At 40.7% G+C, this 9,131-nt stretch overlaps 1 pseudogene; it reads left to right on the plus strand.

Annotated features, from left to right (window-relative positions):
* Window positions 1-3,325: 3,325 nt before the first annotated feature.
* On the plus strand, window positions 3,326-6,304 carry LOC128102475 (stromal membrane-associated protein 1-like; annotated as a pseudogene).
* The last annotated feature ends 2,827 nt before the right edge of the window (window positions 6,305-9,131 follow it).

Genomic DNA, 9,131 nt, shown 5'->3' on the forward strand with positions numbered 1-9,131 from the left:
CTAGACCTTTGGGCTGCTCTGAGTTCTCCTCTGGTATAAAAACACTGGTCCAGGGCTAGAGGTATAGCTCGGTGGTACAGCCCTGACACCTGCATGGGCCAAGCAATGAATTCTATCCACAGCACCACAAGGAGAAAAAAACTAACAAAATAAAATGGAAGAAAGAAAAAAAATAATGAGCCCTTGGGTAGACATAACAACTTGATTCTATTATCCATTAAGATTAAGGACACTGAAAACTTCGAGTCTTTCAGTCTTTGGTAATTTTGGATAAAGCTTCTAGAAGCATTCCTATGAAGATCATGGACCTCTGCTTTTTAATCCTTTTCGTAAGTATTTAAAGGTATGATTACCTGATTATATGCTAAGAGCTGAGTTCCATGGCATGTCTCTTTTGTAGCTGGGGCAGGAGAGAGGTATTGTTTTCTCTAGATGGTTGTCTTATGGTCAAGTTCCTTGACCATACTTTATATGTTCGCATTCTTGTACTAGCCTTCTCTGATCTTTCAGTGTTTGCTTTTCACTCACTCAGCTCTCCCGCAAGTGCCTGTCATTGACAGAGAACAATGGTGCTTATCTAATCAATGGGGCAGTGTAGGCTGAGTGGAAGAAGAAGGATGATAAAAACACCTGTCATTGACAGAGAAGAAGGGTGCTTATCTAACTAACAGTGGTGCTGTGCTTATCTAATCAATGGAGCAGTGTAGGCTGAGTGGAAGAAGAAGGGTGGAGGCATTGGTTGTAACTGGATGTCCATTCATGAGAAAAGCTCACTCTTGGTGCCACTCTGGCTGGCAGTTCACTGCTAGAGACATTGAAGGCTGATGTTGGGTGGCTAATGGCACCTGTGGCCCTACTGGGCTATATCAACAACAGCAGCAGTGGCCATGTAGGTGGGTCCATTCAGTGCACTCTGCTAATGTGGAGAGCAAATGCTGGGGTGTTGGAGGGAGCATCTCCATACAGCAGCCTTTGTCCTTTTTCTCCCTTCTATATCCATCTGCTCAGATTCAGCTTCTAACCCGCCATCTTACCTGTAATCGGAAGACTGCCTTCCCTTTTCTTATAACACATTAGTGCTTGGTTATATTTTCAACTCAAGTCAAAAGTAACTCAGCTGTAGCCGAAAGCTCCTGATGGCATCTGGAGGCAGACAAGTCTGGACCCCTTTGCAGTTTCTCTTCTTGATTTGCATTCTATCCCTAGCAAGAAAGCTATTTGGATGTAGTTTACATTATTACTTCAAATTACTGTGACTTCTTTCTCAGGACACTCAATATTCCCAGGCTGGATTTCCAGTCATTATTCTCTCATTTTGGTCCCTTTTAATTTTTATTTCTTTCCATCATTTCTCCTGAATTATAGCACAGTTTATTAAAACTGACCTCTATATCCTAATTCAAGATTCCCAATTTCAAATTTTATCTACTGGGGCAATTTTAAATTCAGGCACAGGACCTGCTTGGGTTTCCTCATAGCACCCAGGTCTGTTTGTGTTTATCTTCTAAGTCCATCTCTACTTGTGTAATGGGTCTGTGTTCCCAGTTTTCAAAATCTTGGTTTATTCATAAAAATATTTTTTCCTCCAATTCTTTAGAATGGATCTAGTATTTGCCAAAAGTCAGGTTCTGTGGCTTTCTCTTTACTCACTAGCGATGATTATAAAGGGACTTTTCCTTTTCTTCCTGGAATATAAAAACATGGATACCAAAGCCCTTAACTGCAGCCACGATTGCTGCTTTCCCTCCTCTGAGCTCTGCTGAGCAAAGCGTGCTCCACCTACTTGGTCTAAGGAAGCTTTAGGAGTTACAGTCTCTGACACTACTTAACAGTGGGGAACGTTGCAGTGGGCCAGCAATATCTCACTCCTTCAAGATAAAATCCCTTGGCCACAGTGAAATAGTCTCTTCTCATTAGTGAAAACTGAAATTGTAGGCAAAGATGCGAGGTGAACATTTTTATGTTCTTTAGTCTTCAGGCAAGCACTTATTTACTTTCCCTTGAGTGAAATCAATATGCCAATCTCTTTTATAGTCTAATTCCCATTTCTTTTTATGCTCTTTTAATTAGTGAAATACTTCCCACAGCCCAACAATATGTTGGCTGTAGGTCTTGGTTTTGTCTTTATTAACCAATGATCATAATTTCCTGAGTCCTCGTAGGTGCCCAATTGGGAACTCAATTCATGAAAGCTAGCCAAATGCTGTCATATAATTAATGACAAGAAGTATTTGAGTAGAACTGTAGCATTAATTTTTTACAAGTATGTCATCCTAATGTTAAGAAGTACAAAAAAATCCGCAGAGACCTGGAGAGATGGCTAAGTAGTTAAGAGCTTCTACCATTCTTGCAGAGGACCAGAATCAGATTCACAGCACCCCCGAAACAGTTCACAAATAGCTGTTACTCCAGTTCCAGAAGGGTCCAACACCCTCTTCTGTCCTCTGTAGGGTATCTTTTGTCCTTCCTAGGCACCACAGATATATACACAAACTCCTACATAGGACACCCACACATATGCATTATTCAAAAATGAAAATAAATCTTTCTTTTTCTATTGATAGAGCAGGGAAGCTTCACATAAGAACTCACAGCAGTTGTAACCCCATGCACAGCACCTGTGCAAATCTAAACCAGCATGGAGAGGTGAGTTGGGCATATGGTTCCATCCCCACCCCTTCCCAGGCCAGGAATTATTGCCAATTCTTAGCTGCTGTGAGAGGAAGGATAAGTTTTCTCTAAAAAGATAGGCCCAAATAGGTAAACTATGCTCCAGTGGAAGACCCCACATTCAAGACTATTTGGGCATCACACAGTGACCTTGATAGGAAAAAGAATAGCAAAAACATAAGACAAAGGACTCAAAGTTGTGTGGGAAGGAAGGGAAGGTGGGTCTGGGAAGACAGAAAAGGTGAATATGGTCTAAACACACTGCACAAAATTCTCAAAGAACTAAAAAAGAAAATTTTATTTGAATATAAAAAAAATCTAAAAATCACAAATTATGGAAGATTGTAGCAAGAGTATTTATGTAACAATTTGTTTAGTAAATTAAATTCACAATATACAATATCAATGAACTACAATGTCTGAGATCTGCATGTTGGTCCAATGCTATACAGCATTTTCTTAGTTCTCTGAAGTCTGAAACACAGTTGAAGATACATGAGCAGAAACTGAATGATCGATAATAACTCAGAAATTATAAGGTGAGAAATAAAATACGTGTCTCCGAATCTTCCTCTAATTCATAAAGATTAGCACATAATTTAAAGGGATTTTAAATCAATTTTATAGACTGTAGAGGTATAACTTTCACATAAAAATGTACCCACCTGAAGTGCAGCTTGAAAATGTGGCCAGTGCATACAGTCACACAACCATCGGCATTATTGAATTTAGTAATACTTCAGTTACGCCTCAGAAGTTCCACAGTCACCCCTTGACAAGCAATCAAACCGCCCGCTGGAAAGCACTGGTGTGCTGCCTCAGTACAGTTTTACCTTTCATAGAACACCATATAAATAGAATCACATGAATTACCCATTTTTGTGCTTGGCTTCCTCCATGCGGTGTGTCACCTGGATTCATCTGTGGTTGAGTATCTCCGTTTACTCTTCATCGCTGAACAGTTCACTGCCTGGAGAGCTGACACTGTGTTCACCTGCTCAGCCATTCCTGAGCACATGATTCCTACTCTGTTAGGAGGAATGCTGCCGTCAACATTTGCATGGCGTTGTTTAGAAGAAGGGAGTTTTCATAGTCCTGGGATGAGGGAATAATTGGGTAATGTGACATTTTTAACTTTTTGATTGTCCATTCGTCTGTCTCTGTGTGTAGGTCACAGCACACATGCCACATATGCTCAAGATCTGAGGACGCGTTCGTTGGGAGTCAGTTTTCTCCTTCCACCATGTGGGTTCTGGGATGGAACTCAGGCTATCCGACTTGGTGAGGATTGCTTTTACCCACTATCTCTCTAGCCCTTTTTTTTTTTTTAACTTTTCAAGTAACTTCCAGCATGTTTTCTGAAGTTGCTGCATATTTTAAATTTCCACTAATGGTACATGAGGCCTATTCATCCATATTGTTATACTGCTCTTCATATTGTCAACCTTTAAAAAAACTATTCTAAATATGAATATTTTCAAGCATATTTAAAGACAAAAGCCACATCTGGGTGTCTCTCCAGGATTGCCAGCATCCCTGGGTATCTCATATTTATGCAGCTTTTCAGCCAGCCAAATTCAACATTGATTATCTGTTCTTTAATAGAGACATCTTGAATCTCATTTCCAAAATTTTCCTGTTGCCTGAGTGCTGGGGCTACCACTGTCCTTCGTCCAGTTCCAGCCATCTCCCCATCAGCCCCCTCCCACCCTCCATTGCCACCGCCACTTCCTGGACAGAGTTAGTTCACTGCTTGGCAGTATTTCTACCATCTGCCTGCATCCTGGCTATCTGAAGCCGCCAAACTGCTGAGGGAGAAGAACAAGTTACTACGCCACCTGTCAGGCCAAAGGTCCCCAGTGAACTTCCTAGAATACTGGTGTGTGTATTTGCAGCAGATGTGCTGATCTTGGGGGGTTTGTATACCCAGGGTCAAGTCAGTCAACCTATTCCAATGGACATCCGAACAGATACAGTGCATGTAAGAAATGGAAAACACTGAAGAAAGTGTCCTTCATGCAGCCAGTCTTCCATAGAACTTTCGAGGACCAGGGAGCTCAATCAGTAGAAGTTTTCAACAGAGATAAATAAGAAAAGTAGAAATGTTGTGATGAATATACTACAGCTATTACAAATAAAGAAAGGGGGTTGGAGAAAAGGAACCAGAGAAGCCTGCAAAGCCAGTGACAGCTAAAAAGCTGCAGAAGAAAGATCAATAATTGGAGGCAAAAATAAAAAAAAAAAATGTTGGCCTGAACAAAGCTGTAGAGCCCACTGTTGGCCTTGAGGACTTGATGGCCCTGCGAGGGGTCAGTGGCCAATGGGAAGACAACAGTGCCATTCCTGAATGACGACCTGGACATTGTGGTTTCTAATCCCTTACCTGCAACTGTCCTGCCCCCGCTTAGAGGACCACCTCTGTAGCTGCAGATGTTACTCTACCGTAACATCTGGGGACTTGGATCTGTCCAACGCAGATCCAAACTACTAAGTCAGAAGAAATAGGAGACAAATGACTCTCCAAAGACTCCATCTCACCTTGATATGGAACAGGAACCACCCAACAAAACACTCCTGATATGTTTACAGGACCCACAAACACACCATTTAGCTCCCAAGCAGTGGCTGCATTTCAAGGCTTTCCTGCCGTGGTGTACCAGTGCCTGAGGCCCCCAGCCTTTTAGGAAGGGGGACAGGACAGAGTACAAGCATGATGGTGGGACATGTCTATGCTCAAATGGTTATGGAAGTCATACAAACTAGATTGATTCCACTTCATCAGATTGATCCTGTGTACAGGGATGAATGGGGCACAGATGGGTGTACCACAGAGTAAGTCTGGCTCACTACAAGGTCTGCAGTCTCCCTGAAACCTCTCATGAATGAACCGGCAGGGTGGTCAGAAGCTCCTCAGGTCAGACTCTGAGCTCACAACTGAGGAAGACAAAGCTGCAAGAGTTTCATCCAGAACAGACATGCTGCATTTCTCACTGCAATGCATCTTGTTCTCCTGTTTATTCATGTACACATCTTTTTTTTCTCCACTGGGGGGAGAGACCGGTAGGAGAAGAGGGAGGGAGGAGAAACTGTGATTGGGCTGGGAAAAATAATTTATTAATTAATAAAAAAAATTGCGTGGTTGACCGTGGTGTTGGTCTGCGCTCACTAAGCTTGATGTGGGGAAAGCAGGTTGAGTAATTGTCCTGTGGAGGGCAACTTTGCTCATATTTCCCATGGCATCATAAGCCACTTGGAGAAGAAGCTAAGTCAACTTGAGTAACTGGTTGTACTCTTAAAACTATAGTTCTAGTGTTTGCATATAAGGAAAGTATTATCATGTTAGTAATACCTGTGACAGTGTAATCCCACCCCCAAATGAGCCAGTCATCCTGTAGGAAGGGAATGCATGATAACATGTTTAATCACATAAACAGAATGTGAACATATCACTGAGTACTGTTTTCTAGTATATCAAACTCTTCCACTTACACTCCACTGTGCTGCTATTGCAAAATGCTCAATATGGTTAGTGAAAGGAAGACAGACTTAGATGTCACAAGAAAACTTAATTTAATGAATGTTTCAAGAACTCAAATTTTCTCTACCTCTTCTTAGATATGTACATAGTGCTAACATAAAGTCCTTTTCCTGCACTATATGCAGAAAGGACCACTCAAAAAAGGTACTTTTAATGCCTGAAGATATACCTAGGTGTATAACAGTAACTTTGTTTATATTTTTATTGTGCCTAGTGTTGAGGGCTATTTTTCCCACTGTAGCACTCCAAGACTGCCAATAAAGTTAGCTTTGAATCTATGAATCAGGGGTGGAGTCAATGACCAGTCTACTGGAATTAGCCATAGAGATTTTGGAGGACTCAGATAGTAAGACACAGGAAGAGCTAGAAAGGGGCTTGAAGAGAGAGATTTAAGAGGCTTTTCGATCTGGAAAGGGTGGAGAGAGGAGGGTCAGCTGATCGTTCCTCCACTGCTCTTTGGATCTATCAGATTTTTACTCCAATATTTGATTCCAGAGTTTTTATTAGTAATAGAACAATTCAGATAAAAACTTCAGCCTAGTATTGACAAAATGTTATTTCCCGGTATTAAACAGAAGAATTAACACACCACAAAAGCTCTTCCTGTTCACTCCTTTTGTAGTTTTTCTGCCGCCTAATCTAAACCTAACCCAATTCTGTTTTGTAAAATGGAGTTTTAGCTATGGTGGGTAAGGGAGGGGCAGGGACAGTCACACTGAAACATCAGTTATTCTGCAATAAACCTCTTCAAGTTGTTGCTTACCTTGGGTCAATTTCTGTGTTCTTAATTTTTTTTTTCAATTTATACTAATGGTCTGGGCAGAAAATGCCCCCTCTCCTCCTTTTACCACCATGTTGCCACCACAGAAAGAGTACTCTTAGTCCATTTGTGTGGGTTGGTGACTACCTACTTTTATCTCTTTGTAACCACAATACTCAACAAAAACATCTTAAAGGAGAGCAGGTGTATTTTGGACCTGAGTTTCCAGGGTTTCAGCCCATCGCAGCAGGGAAGGCATGGTGCAGCAGCCTGTTTCCTGGGTGTGGGCGCATGTGCTGGCCACTGTTCACATCATAGTAGACCAGGAAGCAGAAGCAAGATAGGCTATAAGGATGTTGTTCTCAGTCTGTGGGTCATGACCATTAGAAAACACAGATATTTACATTATGATTCATAACAGTAGCAAAATTACAGTTATGAAGTAGAAACGAAAATAATTTATGGTTGGGGGTCACAACATGAGCAACTATTAAAAGGTCCCACTGCTCTAAGGGCTGAGCATTAACTTCAAAGTTCTGCCCCTAGGAATCCACTCCTACCAGGTAGACGCCCCCACCTCCTGTAAGTTCTATCAGATCACAAGACAGTGTCGCTGTTTGGGGAACAATCACTTAAAGCTTGAGCCTGTGAGTGACATTTCAGAATTAAAACATACATTAGAAAGAGCTACACACACACACACACACACACACACACACACACACACACACATACATACACACACACATACCCACATACATACACACACATACACCCACATACACAAACACACACACACACACACACACACACACACACACACACACACACTGATGTTAACTGTCCCTTTTGTGTGTTCCTGAACCAGGCTGTGAATATAGCATAGGCTAGAGACATAGGAACTGGGAGTCTGGGGAGAAAGATCCAGTTCTTATGCACATTCAGTCAGGAGAAGCAGAAAGGTGGGTCACAGTGAATCTGAGCTTCATCTGATGAGAGAACAGCAAAGAAGAATGTGAGGGATAAGAACAATGAATAATTTACTTGTCTGTGGATGGATTACATGTTATTTTAAAGACAATGATAGTCCATTACTCTCTGTCTTCAGAAAGGATTTTAATACAAAAGAAAATGGCCAAAAGTAAAATTAACAATAAGGATAAAGTTTCTTTATTGAATATTTGAATAAGCCATAGGGAAAATTATTAAATTATTTTTCATTAAATTTCCTTTAGCACATTCAGAGTAGAAAGAAAAAAAGCACTCTCTGGCTTGGAATGCTGAAATGAAACTAAGATGGAACCCAAAAGTACTTGATACTCTTTCTAGATGTGAAAGACAATGAACAATTTGTCTAAAATTGTGCTAAGAGTGAGTGTGTTTGTAAGCATATAAAAAAGGTACCTCATGGTGCTTGCTAAGGATGCCCATCCTCTCCCAGTAAAGCTGTAGTATTCAATTGATTAGTACAAGAGTTTTGTATTAGAATGTTTTGGTTATCGGGAATATAAGAGTGTGTTGCAGAGCCAGAATACAGGCTTCAAGTGGAAAGAATCTCCACGTTTGTTATTTGTGCTTACATTATTGTCTGCTGATACGTCTTGCCTGCTTTAGTTGCTGTGTTCTGTGCCTTTCATAAAAGCAACTCGACTCTGAGATGAATGAGTCTCCATGTATCGCCAAAAAATGAGCAAATCACCATGTATGCTAGACATTATTAGAAGGATAAATACTGCATTCATCTCTGGCTTTAAAAAAAAAAAGGAAAAAGTACATACAATACAAAATTATCCCTGATGGGAGATGCAAGAAAATCAGAAAGGAGCCATTCTAAGTACACAGAATGAGGACCCCCACTTTCATATCTTCAAGGCTGAAATTTTATTTTCTTATTTATGGATTTTTTTATTTAGTTGTTCTAAAATGTATCCAAGTTCAAATGCATTGTGCCTTTTGAAACGTGTTTGTTTAGTTTGGTCACAATAATTCTGCTACTGCCCTCGTCATACAAATGACTTCTAAGAAGTAGAAAGGATAATTACCATGTCATAATACCAGTCAAGATTCTATCAAATATATCAAACACAGAGTTTGTATCCAGGGATTTTTTTTAAGGCAATTCAAATGCTTCTTCCACCTTCCATGCTGATAGAGTCTGTGAAG

Source organism: Peromyscus californicus, unplaced genomic scaffold (genome assembly GCF_007827085.1).
Source record: "Peromyscus californicus insignis strain IS unplaced genomic scaffold, ASM782708v3 Scaffold_11__1_contigs__length_118956290, whole genome shotgun sequence".
NCBI classification, from domain to species: Eukaryota; Metazoa; Chordata; class Mammalia; order Rodentia; family Cricetidae; genus Peromyscus; species Peromyscus californicus.